Below are 22,684 nucleotides of genomic sequence, written 5' to 3'. Positions count from 1 at the left end.
GGTGAGATTAATGAAAACTTCTCAGGATTACATAACAATCCCCTTCCACAATCTTGGAAGTTTAATTGGAAAAAGATTAAGTCCAGTAGCAGTGACAGTTCAAGTGCGAACAATTGCAACAAATGTGGAAGACAACATAAAGGAGAATGTTTATCTGGTATAAATACTTGCTTTTGGTGTCATCAACTAGGTCACATAGCCAAGAACTATCCTACTTTAGGGCAAAGACCAGTAAGAGAATTAAGGATAACCACTGGATATCAAAAAAATGTTGGAAGACCAAGAATAGTTGAATCATCTGCTTCTACTCTAGGACCAAGTCAAAGCCAACATAATACTCTATCTATAGTATATGCATTGACTCAGAAAGATGCTAAGGATTCACCTGAAGTAATTACAGGTGATAAAAAATGAAAAATGAATAAATATGTATTATAAAAATATTATTAAAGGAATGATGTATGTTTATGTTATTTTTTTAATGTAATGTTTATATATATGATAACAATTCAAGAAAACCTATACATATCCTTTTTTATATAGGAGCTTCACACTCCATTTCAAAGGCATTTGTTAAATAAATGAATTTGAATGTTTATGGAATAAATGCAGTTTTGAAAGTTTTGATGCTAAATGGGTCTGTTGTGAATGTAAATGATGTATGCCAAGTGACTTTCAAAATAAAGGAAAAAGAGTTTGAAGCAACAATGAATGTTTTGCCTTTACGAGAATTTGACATGATATTGAGAATGGATTGGTTATCAAAGCACTTTGTGATTATTGACTGCAATATAAAAATTGTTAAATTTAATTTTCCTAAAGAAATGGAATTGAAATTCTATGGAGAGAGAAAATTTTCTTCAATGATAATCACTTATATGAATGCATGCAAATTTGTATCCAAAGGATGTTAGTGTTTTCTTTCTCATATAAAGGATACAAATAAAAAAGTTAGAGAGTTGAAAGATATACCTGTAATCAAAGAATATCCAAAAGTATTTCTAGATGATTTGTCAGGATTATCACCAGAAAGAGATATATTTCACTATTGAATTGATACCTAGTTTAGAACCAGTGGCAAGGCATCTTACGGAATGACAGTCAAAGAATTATATGAGTTGAAAAGTCAATTGCAGGAATTATTAGATAAGGGATTTATCAGGCCAAGTACCTCATCATGGGGAGCTCCAATACTATTTGTAAAAAAAAAAATGGAAGCTTCAGAATGTGCATAGATTACAGGGAATTGAATAAGCTTACTATTAAGAATAAATATCTGTTACCCAGAATCGACGATCTATTTAACCAACTGGAAGGAGCTATAATTATCTCTAAAATAAATATGCCTTTTGGATACCATCAGCTACGCATTAAGGAGGATGATGTAGCAAAGATAGCTTTAAGAACTAAATATGTCCACTATGTGTTTGTAGTAATGTCATTTGGAGTGACAGATGTACTAGATGTATTTATGGACTTGATGAGCATAATTTTTAAGCCATTCCTGGACATATTTATAATTGTGTTTATAAATGACATCTTAATTTATTCAAGAGATGAAGAGATTCATTCCAATCATTTGCAGGCAGTGTTGCAAACATTAAAGTTTAATAAGTTGTATACCAAATTTTCCAAGTGTAAATTTTGGCTGAGCAGTGTAAAGTTTCTTGGACTTGTGATTAATGGTGAAGGTATTTAAGTTGATTAGAATAAAATTGAAGCCATTTCAGATTGGCCAAAGCCAACGACAATATCAGAGGTGAGGAGTTTTCTGGGTCTTGTTGGTTATTATAGGAGGTTTGTAGAGGAATTCTCTCATATTGCAATGTCATTATCTAGATTAACTCAGAAAGCAATAAAATTTGAATAGAGTGATCAGTGTGAAGAAGCTTTCCAGAAGTTAAAAAATTGTCTAGTGACTGCCCCAATTTTGACAATTCATCATGTTCAGAAGGATTTTAAATTTTCTGTGATGCTTCATTGAGATAACTTGAATGTGAATTGATACAACATGATAGAGTAGTAGTATATGCTTCAAGGCAATTGAAAATTCATTAAAGAAATTATCCCACCCATAATTTAGAATTAGCAGCTGTAGTTTTTGCACTCAAAATATGGAGACATTAACAATATGGGGTCAGATGTGAAGTGTTTACTGATCATAGAGTCTCAAATATATTTTTAATCAAAAAGAACTTAATTTAAGGCAGAGAAGATAGTTAGAGCTCATCAAAGATTATGACTTGGACATACAGTATCATCCTGAAAAGGCAAATGTGATTGCAGATGCACTTAGCGGAAAAACTCTTAAAAATGCAAATTGGTTAATCACCTAGCATGAACAGATAATCAAAGATATAGAAAGACTAGAGCTTTCAATGGTAAACTAGAAAATTGTTAACTGTAAAAAAAGGGAGGGGAAAACAGAAATACCTTCCTTAGGGCCGGCCCCACTTGGCATGATCTCCCCAATGAAGACCTCACGCAGTCGATCTTAGATCTTGGTGAGATGGCTTGAAATCAAAGACCCTACGCCGTCGACCTTATGTCCCGGTAGGAAGAATTACGGCAGTGCCATCCCGATTTCTCCCTCAGTGGGGAGGAGTCGCCGGGAGGCTGCCAAAATTTTTCGGGAAATTATTGAACTTTTTATTCTTAAAATAATTAGAGAGCAAGTCAAATCTAATCAGTTAAATTACTTCATCTCAATTAAAATTGAATAATTAAATTATTTAATTTGATTAATTGAAATTAATTAAGCCAAAATTAATTAATTTTGATTAATAAAATTGAGGTCCAAAGAGCTATTATTTAAAAATTTGATACTTTTTGTTTAATTCAATCAATTAATAAAAAAAAAACAATAAAAGAAATATAGCTTTCATTAATTGACATACACAACATTGATTTTTGAATTCTCCAAAACTCTCAAGCTCTCCAAAGTCCCTCATGTACGAGCTCCTACAGCTATCTATATGTTATATCCTCTGTAATTGCATGACCTGGCTACTGTAACTACTGGCTACGAACACCTGCAAAGAAACAAATGAAGAGTCAGTGCATAAAAAAATTTAATGAATATTGATAAATCTAAGTTAAAGCAAGAAAAGCTAAAGTACTAGAAAACTAGTAGAGCCATAGTGTAGTAAGAAACAAGCTACGAGCACAAAACAAAATAATTAAAACACTAACGCAAGTGTCAAAGCCCCGAAGTGTCAAAATCACAAATTCAAACGAACTCACAAACCTTCCAAACTCTCCAAGTAACAAATCCTAAACAACTGACATCCTCTTAACAAACATAATTAAATTCAAACCAATGGGCATCCTTATTTATAAGAACTTGGTTGTAAGACCCACTACCCGACAACTTTCATAGGAAAACAGTAAGCCCGATCTTAGGGGAAAATTTTAGGTAAAATTGACCTAACTCCTAACCTCCAATTGAAACCCCGGCCACTTCTAATACAAGTCGTAAGTCCGATCTCTGAGGGAAGTATTTAGGTGATGACACAAACCTAGATCCCTCACCAGGGCATCCTAGTCTATAGGACTTGGTTGTAAGACCCACAACTTAGGCCACTTAGCTTAAAGTGCTAGATCGTATGACCTATCAATAGGAAACTTCTAAGGAAGCACTAAGACCTAATCCAAATCCAATTCAAACAAAATTCAAACCTATGGGAATCCTAGTCTATAGGATTATGTTGTAAGACCCATTATTGGGCAACTTCTAATTGAAGTTGTAAGCCCCGAAAATTAATAAATAAATTGTAATAAACCTAAAATCCAAACAATATAACTCAAACCCTTGGGAATCTTAGTCTAAATGATTAAGTTGTAAGACCCATTTTTTAGGCTACTTCCTAATAGAAGTCATAAGTCTTATCTAAACAATGAAAATTCCTAGGCAACCTGATTTATAAGAATTAGATTGTAAGACCCACTACCCGGCAACTTTAAGCCCGACCTTAGAGGAAAGTTTTAGGTAAAAATTTAACCTAACGTCAACCCCAAATTAAAACCCCCGGCTACTTCTAATAGTAGTCCTAAGTCCGACCTCTGAGGAAAATGTTTAGGTGATAATAGAGCCTTAGACCCCTCATTTGGGCATCCTAGTCTATAGGTCTAGGCTGTAAGACCCATCACTCGAGCCACTTAGCTTACAGGGCTAAGTCGTAAAACCTATCATTATGCAACTTCTAAGGAGGCAATAAGACCTACCCAACCAAATTTCTTCGGGCTACCTCTAAACGAGGACATAAGTCCCACTATCTAGGCAACTCCTAATTGGAGCCATAAGCCCCAAATTAAACAAATTAATGGGCAACTCCTAATTGAAGTCGTAAGCCCCAATGTTTTAAAAAATTTACTAAATAAATTGTAATGAACCTAAAAACCAAATAATCTAATTCAAACATATGGGCATCTTAGTCTAAAAGATTACGTTGTAAGACCCGCTTTTTAGGCTACTTCCTAAGGGAAGCCATAAGTCCTACCCAAATAATTAAAATTTTCAGTCAACCTCGTTGTAAAGTTAGGTTGTAAGACCCATCTTTGGGAAACTCATAAATAGAGCAGTAAGCCCCGTTCCAAATCAAATCCTCGGGCTACCTCTAAAAGAGGCAATAAGTCCCACTATCAGGGTAACTTCTAATTGGAGTCGTAAGCCCCAAATTAAACAAATGAACGAGCAGCTCCTAATTAGAGCCGTAAGCCCCAAACTAAACAAATGAACGGGTAACTCCTAACTGAAGTTGTAGGCCCCAAACTAAAGACATCCTTGGGCAACTCATAAATAGAGTAATAAGCTCAAATTCCAAATCAAATCTCGGGCTACTTTTTTTGAAAGCCATAAGTCCCAACCTAAATCCAAATCCCTGGACTACTTCTTAGAGAAGCCATAAGACCCGCTCTAATTTAAACTTCGGGATTACTTCTAAACAAAGTTATGAATACCAAAACTAAATCAATCTTTGGGTATTCTAATAGATGTAAACCCCAAAATACTTAATTAAATTAAAGCCCAAATCTAACCACTTCAGTCTACTCGGGATCCCTGAGAGGAGGCAACCCATGGCTGCTAATTAGATTCCCTGGACACTACGGTCAATGATTGTTAATATTGGTAGACTGAAATCTACGATATACCCGGGACGACGGAATCATGGGATCTTGATCGGGTTTACCTCCATCTTCCCCATATTGAGACTAAAATTAACTAAAATTTTTTCATTCTTAATCGAGAGTTCTCTCTTATATAGTAAGCGGGGTAATTAACTATGAGTGCTCGCGCTCATAGGAAGTAAGGACCCTAGATCTTTAAACCCTGATACTATACCCTCAGGGAAAATCTGGTTAACTATAATCTAACTTAAGGGAAATGGAATCCTATGGCTGCAAAGCAGGATTCGTGCATTCGTGCCATTTTTCTTAAGCCAACAAAAATACAAAATATATGATATTAAATCAACTGGTGATTCAATATAACTTGAGGATAGAGTGTTAAATTCATTATCTCAAGATGAAAAAATTCAAGAGATCATAAGGAAAGTGCAAGCATGATAGTTAGAGAACTTTATTATTGATGGAGAAGGATTACTGAAGTATAAAGGCAGGATTTGTATTCCAAATGTTAAAAATTTAAAAGGAGATATTGCAGGAAGCTCACCTCTCAACTTATGAAATTCACCCAAGCAGTATAAAAGATGTATCAAGAATTGAGAGGATTGTTTTGGTGGTCAGCATTAAAGAGAAATATTGCAGAATTTGTGGCAAAATATATTCCATGTCAGATGATTAAAGCAGAACATCAAAAGCTAAGTGGTCAACTACAATCTTTAGCTATACTTGAGTGAAAATAGGAAGACATTGCAATGGATTTTATAATTGGATTACCTAGGTCAAGGTAGAGTAAAGATGCAATATGGGTTATTATTGACAGATTAACTAAGTCTGCTCATTTCTTACCAGTCAAGTAGATAGATCCAGTGGAGAAGTTGATCAAAATATGTGGATGAAATTATAAGATTGTATGGAATTCTAAAATCAATTATTTCTGATATAGATGTCATATTCACTTCTAAATTGTAAAAGAAAATTCAAGAGGTTTTGAGCACCCGATTGACATTTAGTACATCATTTCATTGTCAGGAAGATGGACAATTAAAAAGGACAATTCAGACTTTGGAGGATTTATTACGATTATGTGTATTGGATTTTGGAGGAAATTGGGAGACGCATATACCGTTGATTGAATTTGTATATAATAATAATTTCCAATCTAGTATTGTAATAGCACTGTATGAGGCTCTTTATAGGAGAAACTACATAACACCCTTGTGTTGGGTAGAAATAGGTGAAAGAAAAATAATTGGAACTGAATTGGTAAATGATGCTACTAACAAAATTAGATTGATCAGAGACAGACTAAAGGCATTACAAGATAGAAAATCAAAGTATTATGATGCAAAGCATAGACAAGTTGAGTTTGAAGTGGGAGAATTTATTTTCTTAAAAGTCAGCCCAATGAAAGGTGTGCAAATGTTTGGAAAGATAGGAAAATTGAGTCCAAGATTCATAGGTCTTTTTGAAATCATAGAGAGGATTGAAAATATGGCTTACAGATTGGATTTGTCAATGCATATGCAAGGAATTCATAATGTGTTTATATATCAGTGCTTTAGAAGTATGTGTTAGATGAGTCAAAGAGAATTCAGTCCAAATCAATTGACTTGCAGCCTGATTTGAGATATGTTGAGGAACTTAAAATAATATTGGATTATGATATGAAATAACTGAGAAATTGAGCAATACCTTTTTGTGAAAATTCTACAGAAATATGGAACAAATAAAGAAGCCACTTGGGAGAAAGAATCGGAGATGAAAAATCAATACATTCACCTCTTTAATTAAGGGTATGTTTTCTTTTACTTGATTTAATTTCGAGAATGAAATTTTTATAAGGAAGAGAGATTCTAATAACCGGTTCAATTAAACCGACCGACCAACCCTTTAATCCTGCGAAATAGAAGGGGTTGTTTTAAAAACATAACAGAAGGGCGGAATAGAACTCACGTGAGGAATTTGAAGATCTCTTTTGCCATTTTTAGCAATCAATCGCGTTGGAGGATGAGAATTTTCAACTCCTTATTTCTAAAGAAGCTAAGATTTGGAAGGATACGACGGTAAACGAGAAGAATGACAGAGAGGAAAAAGAAAGGAGGTTTGTTAAATTTTTGTTTCTTTTTTTGTATAAATTATCTTGTTTTATTTCATCTAAAACTAGAGATACTTTTCATAGAGGAAAAGTAAAGAATTGAAGGCCCGGGGAAGGAATTTGGGAGAGAAGGAAGAAGAAGGAATTAGACTTTGGAAATTCCTTCTTAAGGAAAGGTAAGTGATCAGTTTAAGAGTTTGTTTCAATTCTTTTCTTTTATTGATAAATAATGAGAAATATATTTTAATCTAGATTAGAAGAATCCAAGTGATATAGACCTTGGTTCGCGCTAGAGGAAGAAAGGTTTGTGAGAAAGATAGGAAATCTTGTAGATTAAGGTTTATATAAGAAATCAAATGCCTATCGTTTAATTTAATTTATATTTCATATTAATTAAATTGTTCTATTTTTGTGAATAGTTAACGACTTTCAAAACTGCATGAATACTAGAATAAAAAATAAAGTTGGCATTTTCATAATTTTATTTATTATATTCATTTCTATAAAATTTTAGAAGAAGAATGTTACATAAATATTTAAAACTCATGAATTGTTTTTATAATTACTACTTATGAAATAAGAAATATATATACATGTATACATGTATGTGAAATAAATTGTATGTAAATAAAATACATATAAGAAAAATATTAACGATATAAAGCCTTTATGTATTTATTGATACAGATATGTGCATCAAAAGTAGATATATGAATGAATGATATATAACTAAATGAAAGAAATAAAAAGAAAATGAAAATGAAGGGAAAATAATATACATGCAAACTACAGGAGTTCACTCCATATGGTACTGGCTGGAAAAACAATATATACCGATATGCATGCAAACTACAGGAGTTCACTCCTAAGTATATTTTCAAGATATTAGAGAAGAAAAACTCACTCTCTAATATAGGGAAGAATAAATCACAAAACATAATCAAATTCATATGATAAATGCAATGACATGATTTCAAAGAATTTGAAATTAATATAAAGACTTTGAACATTATATATATAAGATAGATTACTGTAGCAAGATAGAAAAGATCTCAGTCGCAAAGTCCAGTTGTTAATTTGAGATAGACTTATGTTTAGAAAAGAAAATTATACTGCTAAAAGAGGTTAGAGGGAGGAAAACAATTAAAGGTGTTTCTCTCTTTAACTAATTTAGGGATGTCAAATCTTGACTACAAATTTTCAAAACAAAAAACAAAGCATAAAATATCATATCAGCTATGACCAAAAGGATAAACTAATAAACAAAAAGGAAAAAACACCAGAAATGAAACAATTACAAAATAATAGCAAAAAATAAAAATAAAACTAACACAAAACTAAAAAGAAAGAATAAAAAATAACAATAAGCAATAGAGTAATAAACATGCAAATCAAAATTTATTAAGCAGCAAGTTTATGCATTTAAAGCCGCGAGCCTCTACTATCCATGTACCAAATGCTCTCACGAGGTCTTTGGTGAGAGCATACCTACAAAATCATCAAACGTCAGATTTAAAAACCAAAACAGGTTTGGGTCCCTTCTTATGAAAAGAATAATGCAATGCATGTGTGTTATGTTGTGAATCATGCAATTTGGGTCTCCACACCCAATGTGTACTACGGTGAACAGTGCGAGTGTGTGAAATGTCCTAGCATACCACATGAAAAATATCTACCTCCAAGAAAATGATTTACTAATCTATTCTTGTTATAATGTCTCTTCCTAGGTTTTTCCTTTAGATCAAGTGTGGATATATTCCTATTTCTCTCAAGTGCATTCAATTCAACTTTAAAACTCAAGTTAGAACTTTCTAAAACAGTATTATCAACATTCAAATAGTGCTCCCTATGCTCAGATTCTTCAATATAAGTTTTAAAATCAGATTCAAGTGAGTTGTAAGATGCTTTCAAAGAATCATGCTCAACAATTAACTCAGAATAGTTTTTATTCAATTCATCAAACTCAACAAGTAATAATATGTGATTGCTATCAATTTGAGTGTGATCTTTACTTAAAATTTCATGCTCTTTTTGCAATTTAAAAATTCTAATTTTCAACTACCATGAGTTTTCTTAAGCTTCTCATATGATGCATGAATGTTCTCACAAACTTCAAATAATTGATCATAGGTTTGTTCACATACCTCTTCTTGGTAAAACTGACCAAGATGATCACCCATCAAGCACAAGTTTGGTGTCTCTTCTTCAGCTTGAGTCCCAGATGAGTTAGATGTAGAATCAGCCAGAATGCATTTTGAGACCGCTTCTTATCCTTCATATATTTGGGTTTCTCGTCACCCTTCTCCTTGCTTGGGTTATCCTTAAGTGTAGGACAATCAACTTTAACATGTTCAGCTTTCTGCATTCATCAAAAGAACTTTTATATTTTTTTTTGCTCTTATATTTGTTTCATTTCTGATGATACTTGTTATTCTTTTATTAAAAAGTTTTTAAATTGCCTAGTGATTAGGGCAACATCATCACTTTCAGACCTGGAAGAATCAGTGTTCGACTTATTGGCCTTCAGCGCCATAGTTTTCTCCTTCTTTCGCTCACCTACATCAAGTTACCTTTGGTTCACTCCTTACTTGTAAGCAATGAGTGATCCAAGTACATTATCAACATAATAAGTATTCAAATCCTTAGATTCAATAATTGCAGTGCTTTTAGCATCAAAGGAAGAATGCAAGCATCTCAAAATTTTATTCACTCTTTTATAGTTAGTTAACTCTCTTCCTAAGGCATGCAATGAAGTGATAATTTGAGTAAACCTAGTATACATATCAAAAATCGATTCAGTAGATTTCATACAAAAAAGTTCATAGTCATGCAATAAAATATTCAACCTAGATTGTTTAAGTTCATTAGTTCCTTCATAAGTAATTCACAATCTATCACAAATTTCTTTACCAGTAGCACAAGTTGAAACACGCATATAATCTTCTAATTTCAAAGCATAGAAAAAATTATTCAAGCATTTTGCATTTAGTTGAGCTAAATCACTATCATCAAGAATCCATTCAATAAAATGAAGTACAGTAGTAATATCACTAGTTTTACGAGATGGTGTATACCCATCCTTAACAAGCATCCACATGCAATAGTCAATCAATTGTAAAAAAGTAGACATGCGAGTTTTCCAAAAATCAAAAAGAATATTATCAAACAAAAATGGTCGTGTAATAGAATATCCTTCCACAGTATTACGATTAGCAAAGTTAGCCATTGATCAAAATTTAAAAAAATTTCAAACTTAATTTTATGAATCCCACTCTGATACCACTTGAAATTTTGATAGGGATGTTAAGCCCTTATGAACTAGTCCTAAAGCTAGCTAAGAGGGGAAAGGGGTGAATTGGTATTTTAAAAAATTCTTTATCAAAAGCACAAACCTAAACCAAAATTCACCACAAAAAAAATCAAAATGCAGAAAAAGCAGTAATAAAGAACATATAAATATAGAGTGGTTCGATCAACTTGACTTACGATCACTCCCCAGAACCTCTCCTCCGAGTATTGCACTAAATACGATGTCTCTCCTTTTGCCCCCACAACAAGGTGGAGAAGCCTGTACAAAAACTCCTTTCCACAAACCACGGTGAGGTGTAGAACCCAACTCCTTTTGCTTCCTCCAGAAGCAGGCAGAGAACTCAACTCCTTTTACTTCCTCCAGAAGCAGGCATAAAACCTCGATCAGATGCTGAAGTAGACCTCTAGAACCCCAAAGGAACCAGGGATGATGACCAGAGAAAACAACGACGAATCTTTGCTTGGAGCAACCTTTGACAAACCCCTCACAAACTCCCCCTCTCTCTCTCCCCCTTACTCTCCCTCTCCTTTTGGATTTCTCAGGTCAAGACATCAGCAAAAGATACACTCTTGGGTAAAATAAGAGGTCTTATATAGAAGAGCTTCATAATAGCTCTTAATTGCAACAAACTGACATTATCATCTCATGTATGATCATTACAAATTTAGCTCAATTAGCCAGTACTATTTGGGATGATCAGAAAGTAATTTGTTTATGTTACCTAGGATGATAGTATATCGTCCTGTATGATTAGTTCAATTCGTCGAATATCGTCCAAAATATCACCCTGAATGGATGTCTAGACAATGCAAAATTGACTAGATCATCCGGGCAGATCTCATGATCATCCGCAACGATTAGTTCAAAACATCACATATCGTCCAGAGCATCGCCCTGAATGGAATAGGCCAATTGTACATCATCTAGGAAGAACTAAGTTTTGTTAACTGATCGTCCCGCGATCATTCAAGACGATATGATCGAACAATCAAACCTTAATTACTTTTTTTAATTACTAGATTAATTTAAGCATAATTATGCTGCATCATCCAGGCCGATGTCCAAAAATAAAATATACATAAATACATCTGGCGACAGATTCTTTCTGATTTGAGTGTATCGACCCGATTGATACAAATATTGTCCAGGACGATGTGCTTAACTTCGACTGCCTTAACTATGATGCCCTAATTAGGGTTTCTATTTTTAACTGATTGCCTAGGCTGATTGTTGGATCGTCTCAGATGATGTGATCAAAAATAGAAAACTTTAAAACTGTCAAAAAAATTCCTTCAAGTGTGTATGTGCTTGGTTACTTAACGTCAGGACCCATAGTGTTACAATGGACTCAAGAAAAGGTAAAAAAATACATGTCGTACATTACAAACTGTCTTTGTCCTAATCTACCCAATCTTGAGCTGGTTTAAATTGCAGTTTGATCTTGTGGACCTGAAATATTAGTAAGCAAAAAAGTCGTAGAGAAAAAGAAGTATTTGTGATAAATAGAACATACAGGTACCGTTAAGTCAATTAATTTATTTCAGTATTTAAATAAATTAGTATTAATAAAATTATATTATTAATAAGTAGTTAGATAATTATGATAGAAAACTTATTAAATTTGAAAGGTTGCATGTCATTGAAGCTTTTGGATGGGAGCGGTTTACAGGGGAACATTTTGAGGCTGGATGGGCCCCACTATCCATTTTTTTGTTTACCATGTACATCTTTTCCATTTCACATGATTCGTGGAAGAAAGGAAGTTCTGCAGACAGGGAAAGAGTGACGGTGTGGGCTGTACAGAAAACTTCCTGAAGAAGGAATTTGAACAAGTGTTTCATGCACTATTAATTTGCATGGCCATAACAAATTTCTGTGGCATTAATAGAAGAAAAGCTGAGGAAGCATTCGGTACTGTAGAGAGTATTCAACAGGCTGAAGATATCAGTTGACATGTAGTGAAATCGCAGAATTCATTATAGCATCCTTTGGAAGAGGGATTCAGTGATAGCAGCTGTAGCAATTTCGTTATAGTACCGCAAAACTCGCAGTACTGTAGCAGGAGGCGGAGAAAGGAATTTCGAGATTCAGCAATCCAGAAATCCTGTAGCCATTCTGGGTACAGTGCAAAGGGCTGAAGTGTGAAGCCCTATTCTGAGAGGAGGTATTTGGCAATTCCAATACAAAGAATAATTCGGGTAAGTGAAGTGTGATCAAATTCAAAATGTGTATTAAGGAAATTTTAAGTATATTATTCAGATTTACAAATTTTTAGCACAGTAAGTACGATTAAAATTTTTGGAAGAATCTCTAAGGGAAATAGAAGAGGAATAAAGATAATTGAAGGACAATTTTTGGAGGATTCATCAGATACATATATGCAGAGAGGCGAATCTGAGATAGTTTATCAAAGGAGAAAAGTGCGAGGTGAAAGAGTGGAGGAAATTCATCAAGAAGGTAAGTAAAGCAAAGATTAATGTTTAAATAAACTTAGATGTTATTTTTCATTTATTTTGATTTAGAATGTTTTCTTCACACCTTTAAATATGACATGATATTGATATCTTTGTTACGATATAATTTCCAGTTAATGTTTTGTAAGGTCATTGGAAAGTTTTCTAAGGTGATCTTTCATGAAAAACTTATGTATATTAGTCTTACACAAGATATATCATGAATGATAATGAAGACTCATAAGATATGAATTATGAAAGAATGTTGAATGCTAAATTAATGTAAAGTTTGGTTATGAATAATGTATTCCTTATCATTGTAGTTGGAACAAAAGGGTTCCCATATCAGAACTACATGGTAAGTGGGGCAAAAGGGACCCCAGAGAATTATGAAACATGCGTAACAGGTGGGGCAAAAGAGACCCCAAAAGAGGCAAAAGGGACCTCTATGTAACTCAATGACGATAATGCCAGGTTTACCTGGGCCCATTGAATAATGTGATGAAAATATAGCCAAATCTTTCACATAAAATTTATATTCAACAAGGATTCAAAAGGTAGCAAAGCATAATATTGATTATGACTTGTAATGTTTCAATAATAATTTCAATGTTGTAATTATTCATGTTATACTATTTTAATTGCTAATTAATTATGTATTACTTATTGAGCCTCAAAGCTCACCAGAACTTTCTTCTAACTGTTGTTACAGGATAGGGAAAAGAGAAGATTGATGCAAGCTAATTTATACAAGTGTTCCTTCTTTTCATGTTAAAGTTACCTTTGTTAGTGAGTTTACTTTTAGAGGTATGAAATATTTCAGTCATGTATTAGTTGGTTGCTGTATTGGCTCAGTAAGTTTATAATTTTAGTATTTAAATTATTAGATGCTTCCTTTGTTCTATTAAATGATGTTTACATGATATGTTATATAGATTTAAAATGAAATGAACTTAATGAGATGTTTGATGATGGAAATGTTATAATTATTCATGTCTGATGATGGAAATGTTATAATTATTCTTGTTATACTCTACAGTACTGTTAAGGGGAATTATGGGATGTTACAAAAGTGGTATCAGAGCAAATGCTCAAGATTCTGAGGATTAAATTAAGGAAGCATAAGAAAAGTGAATTATTTAAGAGGATAAGATTGAATGTGATGGAATTATTATAGAGCCTAGGAGAGTGTAGTAACTCTGAGTTTATAATAAGTCTAATTTCATTTGATTTATAGGTAGCCATGTTTAATTTTAATATGACTAATATATTAGTATATGAAAGTAATGTCTAAATGGGAATTCATGATTATATAAATGTATAACTCTTAATGTAATGTGTTACAGATTTAATGCCTGAAAGAATACTTGACAGAGAGGAAGGTCAGTCATCCCAACCTATTAGGATATCTGAAGATCCTGAAAATGTGGCATCAGTAGGAGGCAGTGAACCTAGTGTAAATCATGCACCTGTAGGTATAGATGCTATGAATACAATGTAAGGAAATATGATGCAACTATAGAAGATCAATATGATGATGCAGATGATGGAAAAGATGCAGTCGATAATGGGATCTGCAACACCTGGTGTTCCACCTGTAGTTACACCGGTTACTCCTACCATTCCTGGTAGTAGTATAAATGTGGAGGCAGGTGCTGTTAGTGCAGAAGTGGATAAGCATTTAAAGCTTTTCCAAAGCCTAAAATCTCCGTTGTTTAAAGGAGTTGATGCCAGAAGTGTTGAGGATTGGATCATCAGAATAGAGAAAGTTTTAAATGGAATGAGATATCCTGATAATAGAAGAGTATCTCTAGTAATTCTTATGATAGAGGGTGAAGCAGAACAACAACTGGATAAATTCAGTGGTAGATCAGAGGAACAAATCAAGTGGGAAGAATTTGAGCAGATCTTCAGAGAATGGTATGTTTCGCCATCAGCAAGGCAAGCAAAGCAGGAAAGTTTTATAAACCTGAAGCAAGGATCTAAGACTATCATTCAATATGATTAAGAATTTATAGCTCTTTCAAGATATGCACCACAACTCATTAGTACTTTAGAGGAAAAATGCTACAGATTTTTGAAGGATTTGTGGGATTCTTTGAGATAGCCTTTAATTCCTCTTTGCATAAAAGAATTTTCTGAACTGGTGGAGAGTGCTAGATTATTGGAGAATAACATAGAGGTGGTTAAGCAGAAATGGAAGAATAATGATAGAAAGAGACAAGATGATCACAAGGTAAGATTCACAAAAAGATAGAAATTCCAACAAAGTCAATATCAACAGCCACTGAGATTACCTGTAATACCTGTTTGTACAACCTGTGGAAAATCTCACCCAGGAAGATGCCTAATGAATTCAGGAAAGTGTTATTTGTGTGGAGAATCAGATCATATTAAGAGGAATTGTCCAAAGAATGTTCAAAGAGGTACATAGGTTAGAGGCAGTCAGAGGATAGATCAGTTCAAAGGTGTCAGGCCACAGATGCATTGTCACGACCCGGCCCGATTAGCTCGCAAGTGCAAGGCGGGAACAAAAGTCGGACAGTAGGAAATAATAAAAACTTTTGCATTTCAATATACACAACATCTTCATATCATAAGAAAGAGCCGCTAAAAAAAAAACCAAGAGGAAATTTTTTTTATTCATCCATCAACAAAACAATTCTAACATAAACTTTCAAAACATAAAAGGTGTCCAAAATTCTTTCCTCACAATACATCTCTAGTCCTTCTACTCAAATCATCAAAAAAATAAAAAGACAAAACCTGTCGCCCGTCGTCTCCTTACGATGGTACGTGAGGGGATGTCTATCCGCCATTATCCTTTACCAGATCCTCCTGAAAAGTGTCCCACAATATGGGTGAGTCACAACTCAATAGGTGTAAATGACATTCAAATAAATTTAGATACAAGAGAAGAAACTACAACATGTTTTTATATCTCAATTAAAGAATAATCAATATATTATGACATTTATCTAAGATGATACATGCATTTACTTCAACCTTTAAGTTCTCATTCTTTTCATAAACTTTTCATTCTTCCTCTTAGAACATTCATGCCTTAAATAATAGTCTCATATGCATATAACATAAATATACAATGTTCATAATATCTTAATATATATAACACGTCTCGAAAGTATCATTTGTACTGATCAGGTACATAAATTGGTCATTCCTTTACCATTTGATTCAAAAGAACCTTCTTTACCATTTGGTTCAAAAGAACCTCCATTACCATTGCTCAAAAGAGCTCCTTTACCATTAATACTTCCGCGTCAACATACACATGCACATAATTCTTACATATTCATAAGAGATTCTTATGTAAACTATTAAAGTGTATGTTTTTATATGGAGATACATGTTTGCTATGCTCATATGTATATTTGCATGTAAAGAGAAAACATGTGAAGTACATGTAAAGAAAGAAGCATGAGATTCATCATCGAGTTCTAATATTGCATGAAAAGGACTTTACTTTTACATCAAGTAATCATGAGCTTACATAAGGAAACATGCTAGTCATATGGATATCATAAAAAGGATAAAAAAATGTCATTTCTATGTAATTACATGTAAAGAGATTTTCTAAATTTAAAAGAAGTCCATTTCACCTACCTCATCACAATGCGATCCGTCAAAAGTCCTTACGCCCTTTTCCTCTTACGAAATTAAAATCTACAAGAGACAAACATAACGTGTAAATATCACTAGTCCCCATATAAACTTCCCAAATCCTTAATCTATGGCAATAGAGAACTCATCACTATGCTATGTCCATCCTTTCAAAATAAAACCCCCTTACCATTTCATGACATAACTCATTCCCATTCTCTCTCAATTAGGATTTAGTCATAAGTCTTAAGTTTTATGCATGCAAACATCTCTCCCTACACTCAAATAATAATTAAAATATAATTAATTTTTGGATTATTTTAAATCAAAATTTAGGAAAACTACTATTTCATGCAAAGGCCCTAAATTTTCCTCTAAAATGCTTCCCAAAACCATTTAGAATCATAAGGATAAAAAATTCCATGATTAACGAAAAACACTAAATTCTAAAACTTAAAATTTTCCACAACCTTACATTATTTTTCAATTAGAGACTCTCTTATGCCATTAGGAACTACTCTAATGAAGGCATCTCCAAAAAAAAACTACTTTGACTGAAACTCTAATTTCCAAAATTCACATTTTTCTTAAAAACAACTCACAATTGGGTTTAAAAACATCCTCTTACCCTTTCCTAAACTTATCTCAAAGAAAACTTAAGTTTTCTCAAAACCCTAACTTTCAATCCTTAGAGAAAACTCAATGAAAAGGAGAGGGAACTCAAGCAAACAACTTACCTTACCCTTCCTTACAAGTTCCCTTCAATTCCCCTGGCAAAATGTCGCCGGAAACCACCTCTAGGATCGCCGGTGTCGCCTCCTACCCGACGCTCTTCCTCCCTCTCTAGTTCGGATCGGGCCGCAAGCAAGAATGGGGACCGAAACATTTCGATCGCCTAATAAGAGTGGAAAGCTCTCTTAAATGCCTATTTACCTAAAAGCCCTCACTTAAAAACTCATCCTTATTCAAAAGACATCAGGGCAAAGTTGTCATAAAGAGCTTTCAGAAAATTCTGACTTCCAAAATACTTAAAATTTGATATGAGTTCTATACATCATTTTGCTCAAAATTTTGCACACTATTTTATAAAATTTATTGCGTCAAATTTCGATGATTTTGAATTTTTCACTTAAAACTCGTCGCGACGCATCGAAAAGCGTACGAGGCCTAAAACGACATTTTTTGCGGGTTTTACATGCATCAACCTGCCTTGGAGATAAAAGGAGAAACCTCAAGTGATGCCGGCAGATCTGTACCAGCTAGAATTTTTTACTTTATCTGCCCAAAATGCAAAAGACTCTTCTAACGTGGTGACAAGTACTTTAAATATCTCAAATATAGCGGCATATTTAGTGTAAGGCATTTCTAGTGTTCTCAAAACTTATGTTCCTACATGCATCTTTCTTCTCAAAACTTTGATAAGTTGTAAGGCGTCATTACGTCATATTTTATTTTAAGTTCTGAGATACTATTGTGTCTTAATTTATTGAATGTTGAAGTGTTGTTGTGTCATGTTTTATTATAAGTTATAAGGACTTGTTATGTCCTCTTTAATATGAGTTTGAAGTCATTGTATTCTAAGGTTTTGTTTGTTTATGTTTTATGGAGAGAAGTTTTTTTGTTTGCGATCGTAGTTATTTTTAGATTGCATCAATTTAGTATCAGAGATTAGGTTGTCGGACGAGTCTTCCTTTCTCTTTAAAAAAAAGGATAGTCAAAATATTTAAAAAGTAAATTGGCAATATATATTTATGCAACAAATGGTTAACCTACAACAACAAATGGAAGAATTGCCTAATATCCTGGCTGCACTAAATCCAAAAGGCAAATCTATTTTAAATCAAAATGCGAGATCCAATAAGGTGACATCTATATTCCAATACGAAGATTTTAGCTGTCTGCAAAACTCACTTTCTAAAAAGCTTATTGATGAAGTTGGTTCTTGAATTAATCTACATTCAGTTCATAAAGTTAGTAGTTAGTTATCATGTTTTCCTTCTGGGAAGCAATATCCTCAAAATAAAGAAATGCAGCTAGGTTATGCTCTTCAAGATGCTTGGTTTATCATTTATCTAGTTGATCATATTGTGAATAAATTTGAGACTCAAACAACAGATAAAGTTGAAGTCTTAGATAGGTTGGTAGCATGTGATAAATGATGTATTAAAAGAACGAGTAAGATGCAAACACAGACTGGCAAAGAGATGCATGATCGTCCTCGGCATAATAGAGAAGTTGTTATTCTTGAAAAGAGATATGATGAGGCGACATTGCATTATGTTGATCAACTTGTCAGCTACAAAAAAATGCTAAATGAAGTAAACATAGAAGAAGAGAATGTGAGGCAGCAAGAAAAATTGCAAATGGGGACAACGACCAAGGAAGAAGCTGCTGATAAAACCTTTATAGGTCATTAAAATATCGAGGGGAACATGCAGCTTATAGAGGATGAACAACTTGAGTTGATGAATATAACTGCGTTAAGTAAAGATTTACCATCCATTATTTTCCTTGACAATGATACTTTGGTTAGAAGTATTGTATAAAAAGATGCTGAGCTTTTTGAAAAAGTTGGATCAATCACATATTATGTAAAGCCTTATTTTAAAAACAAATCATTCTATTATTGAGAAGATATTAAAAGGTGTTGCTAAAAGTATATAGTTGTGTTGGACTTTGCCCCTTACTATTCCTGATGATGTTGTGGATATCTGTACTACTCAAACAAGATATGGAGGGCATCAATGACTCTTGGTTAGATGGAATGGAAATCCCCCTGACTTACAGTTGAAGATGGTAAGTTGCTGCTTCGTCATCCTGATATCTACCAACGGGTGACTAAAGCATCCTCATCGTGATATGAGATTTTTCCACTACGAGAGAATTGAATGAATCATGTTTTTACCATTTTATGTCTTTTATATTATTTCTTTTTTCCTTATGTTTTTGAAAGCTATGTAAGTTTATTTTGTATAGTCCTACGATGGAAAACAACTCATGATTATTCTTGGATTTGGTGCTATTACAAAGTTTCACTCCTTTGGTCTCCACTTATGTTGATCTAGCTTCTTTGGTGGTTAGTTGGCTATTTATTTTAACCTGTTTTATATATTAAGCTTGGACCAACTCTTTTCATATGCTGACTCTTTTTCACATGTTGTTGTCCCATTTTCTCTTCCACTTGTATCCTTATTCTCGAAATAGTATGAGTGTAAGGTGTTGTTGTGCCTCGTTTATTGATATTTGTCAAAGAAGCACTGATTTGAGCTTGATCATAATTTATGTGGCGAACCACTGGTCTGATTTTTCCGTTGAGCATCATTTTTATTTTCATGATTTGCATGTGAGGTGACATTACAAGGTTATTCTTAAGGTATTTTAATTCAGTTGTTTGGCTATGTTATGTGTCTTCTTATCAATATTATAAGTTTCTTTTCCTACCTAGTTTACAATATTTGTGTATGTTTATGCTATAATGAAAAGGGAACATTTCCAATTGCATTTTAAGTTTTTTCCTACTTGTATTCCTACTTGCATGTTTCTTCTCAAAACTTTGATAGGTTGTAAGGTGTCATGGCGTCATGTTTTATTCTAAGTTCTTAGGTATTGTTGTCCTGTTTTATTGAATGTTGAAGTGCTGTGTCATATTTTATTGTAAGTTGTAAGGATTTGTTGTGTTCTGTTTAATGTGAGTTTGAAGTAGTTGTGTTCTAAGATTTTGTTTGTTTATGTTTTATGAAATGAAGTCTTTTGTTCGCAATATTAGTTATTTTACATTACATCAATTTGGCATCAGAGATTTAAATTGACGGGCGAGTCTTCCTTTCTATTAAAAAAATGAATAATCAAAATAATCAACAAGCAGATTGGAAATATATGTTTATACAACAAATGGTTAACCTACAACAACAAATAGAATAAATGACTAATATGCTGGCTGCACTAAATCCAAAAGGCAAATCTATTTGAAAAAAAAAAGTGGGATCCAACAAGGTGACATCTATATTCCAACGAGCAGATTCTACCTGTCTGCAAAACTCACTTTGGAGAACACTTATTGTTGAGGTTGGTTATTCAATTAATCTTAATTCAATTCATAATATTGGTAGTAAGTTACCATATTTTCCTTCTGGGAAGCAGCATCCTCAAAAGAAAGAAATGTAGCCAGGCTATGTTCTTCAAAATGCTCAGTTTGTCATTTATCCATGTTGACCTCATTTTTATATGAGGTCACTAAGGCCCTTCCAAACTTCAGATCAATTCTAGTCCTTAGGGCCTACTCTAGACCTTAAGATCCTTTCCTAGAGCCAGACCTTAGGATGTATTCTAGACCTTAGGATCCATTCTAGACCTTAGGATCCTTTCTTAGAACCAGACCTTAGGGCCTACTCTAGAGCCTAGGATTCCCTTAGATCCTAGATCTTAGAACCCCTCTAGATCTTAGGACCAATCTGTTGCGGATCTTTGGCTTATGATTTTGATGATAGCAAACATTCTTTTTCTCTAACGGCTTTCTACTAACGTTTCAGGTCACCACTTTCAGACTGCAATCTGGAACCAGCTCAAGATTGGGTAGACTAGGCACTGTGTCAGTTTGTAATCTTTTTCTTTCTTGAGTCTATTGTATTTAGTGTGGCATCTGATGATTTGTATCTTGAAGATTTTCTATTGTGCCCTAAAAATTTTTCTATTTTTGGTAACATCGTCCGGAATATTTCGCAATCTGTTCAAAAGTAGAAATCCTAATTAGGGCATCCTCTTTAAAGCAGCCGTCTTTATGCAAAACACATCGTCCTGGACGATTTTATATCGGCCAGAGGATCGGTAATACAGCAAGAATCTGCCGCCAGATTCTCTTAGGAAAATCTTTTTTTGGGACATCGTCCTGGTGGAATCGTCCTGGACTATAAAATATCGTCCCGGCCGATCCAGAGCATTTTTCCAAAATTTCTCAAGCAGTTTTGGAAAGCATTTATGGGGATTTCCTCAGGCCGATCGCAAGATCGTCCGGGACGATTAGACATCGTCAGCTTCATTTTCGGGCGATATTCAGGACTATTTTCTTTATATTTTGCTAATCGCAGGACGATTTGGATATCGTCCTGGACGATAATGGCGGCAACTTGCATTAATGAGCTCGTTTTGAGAGCTTCTATTTAAGCTATGGCAAGGCACTTTGTAAGTGTTTGGCAGCCATTGTAGCTTCGTTCTTGTGGGGGAAACTAGAAGAGAGAGCTTGAAAGGGAGAGAGGAAAAGGGTGGAGTTTGAGAGAGGGAAAAGATCCTGTGAGGGGGGACCTCAGGGTAGTGTGGTGGGGGATCCACACGGTTGCTCCGCGAACTCGCACCTTAGTACCATCGGATTCAAGCTTGTCTCGAGGTAAGTCACCAAAGAAGAAAATCTCTTTGGTGTCAAAGGACCCGCGTCCAACGCACCGGGGAAGTGGAAATGATTTTGTAAGGGCTTCTCCGCTAGCGTGGGGGCTAAAGGAGAGACACTGTTTAGTGCAATACCTTGGGGGGTGCCTCCAAGGAGTGGACGTAGGTCAAGGTTTGACCGAACCATAAAAATCGGTGTGTTCTTCTTTCTTTTACTATTTCCGCTTTTATTTTCCCACTTTGATTGTGGTGATTTGGATTGTGTTTTGGTTTTAAAGTTTTCCAATGTCACCTCTCTCTTTAATTAGCTTGGCATAAGTTCAAGAGGGCCTAACATCCCCATCGAACTTTCAAGTGGTATCAGAGCGGTTTTTTAATAAATAAGTTTTTAAAAAGCTTTTGAATTTCATCCATGGCTAATTTTTTAAATCGAATTTTTGCGGAAGGATATTCAATCACTTAGACCACCATTGTTTTGAAAATATACATTTGATTTTTGGAAATTCGTATGTCTACTTTTTTTGCAATCGGATTGATTTTCGTATGTGGCATATGATTTTAACTGGTTTTATTCATCAACATCTCGAATTTTAATGGAGTTAAAATGACATTCCTTTTATAATGGAGTACGGAAGAACGAATAGATGCTCAATTGAATGGCAAAGGCCTTAAATTGCTTTTTTCTGTGCCTTAAATTCGGGA

This window comes from Dendrobium catenatum, unplaced genomic scaffold (assembly GCF_001605985.2).
Source record: "Dendrobium catenatum unplaced genomic scaffold, ASM160598v2 fragScaff_scaffold_607, whole genome shotgun sequence".
Classification (NCBI taxonomy): domain Eukaryota; kingdom Viridiplantae; phylum Streptophyta; class Magnoliopsida; order Asparagales; family Orchidaceae; genus Dendrobium; species Dendrobium catenatum.
Note: the sequence above shows the minus strand (reverse complement) of the source record.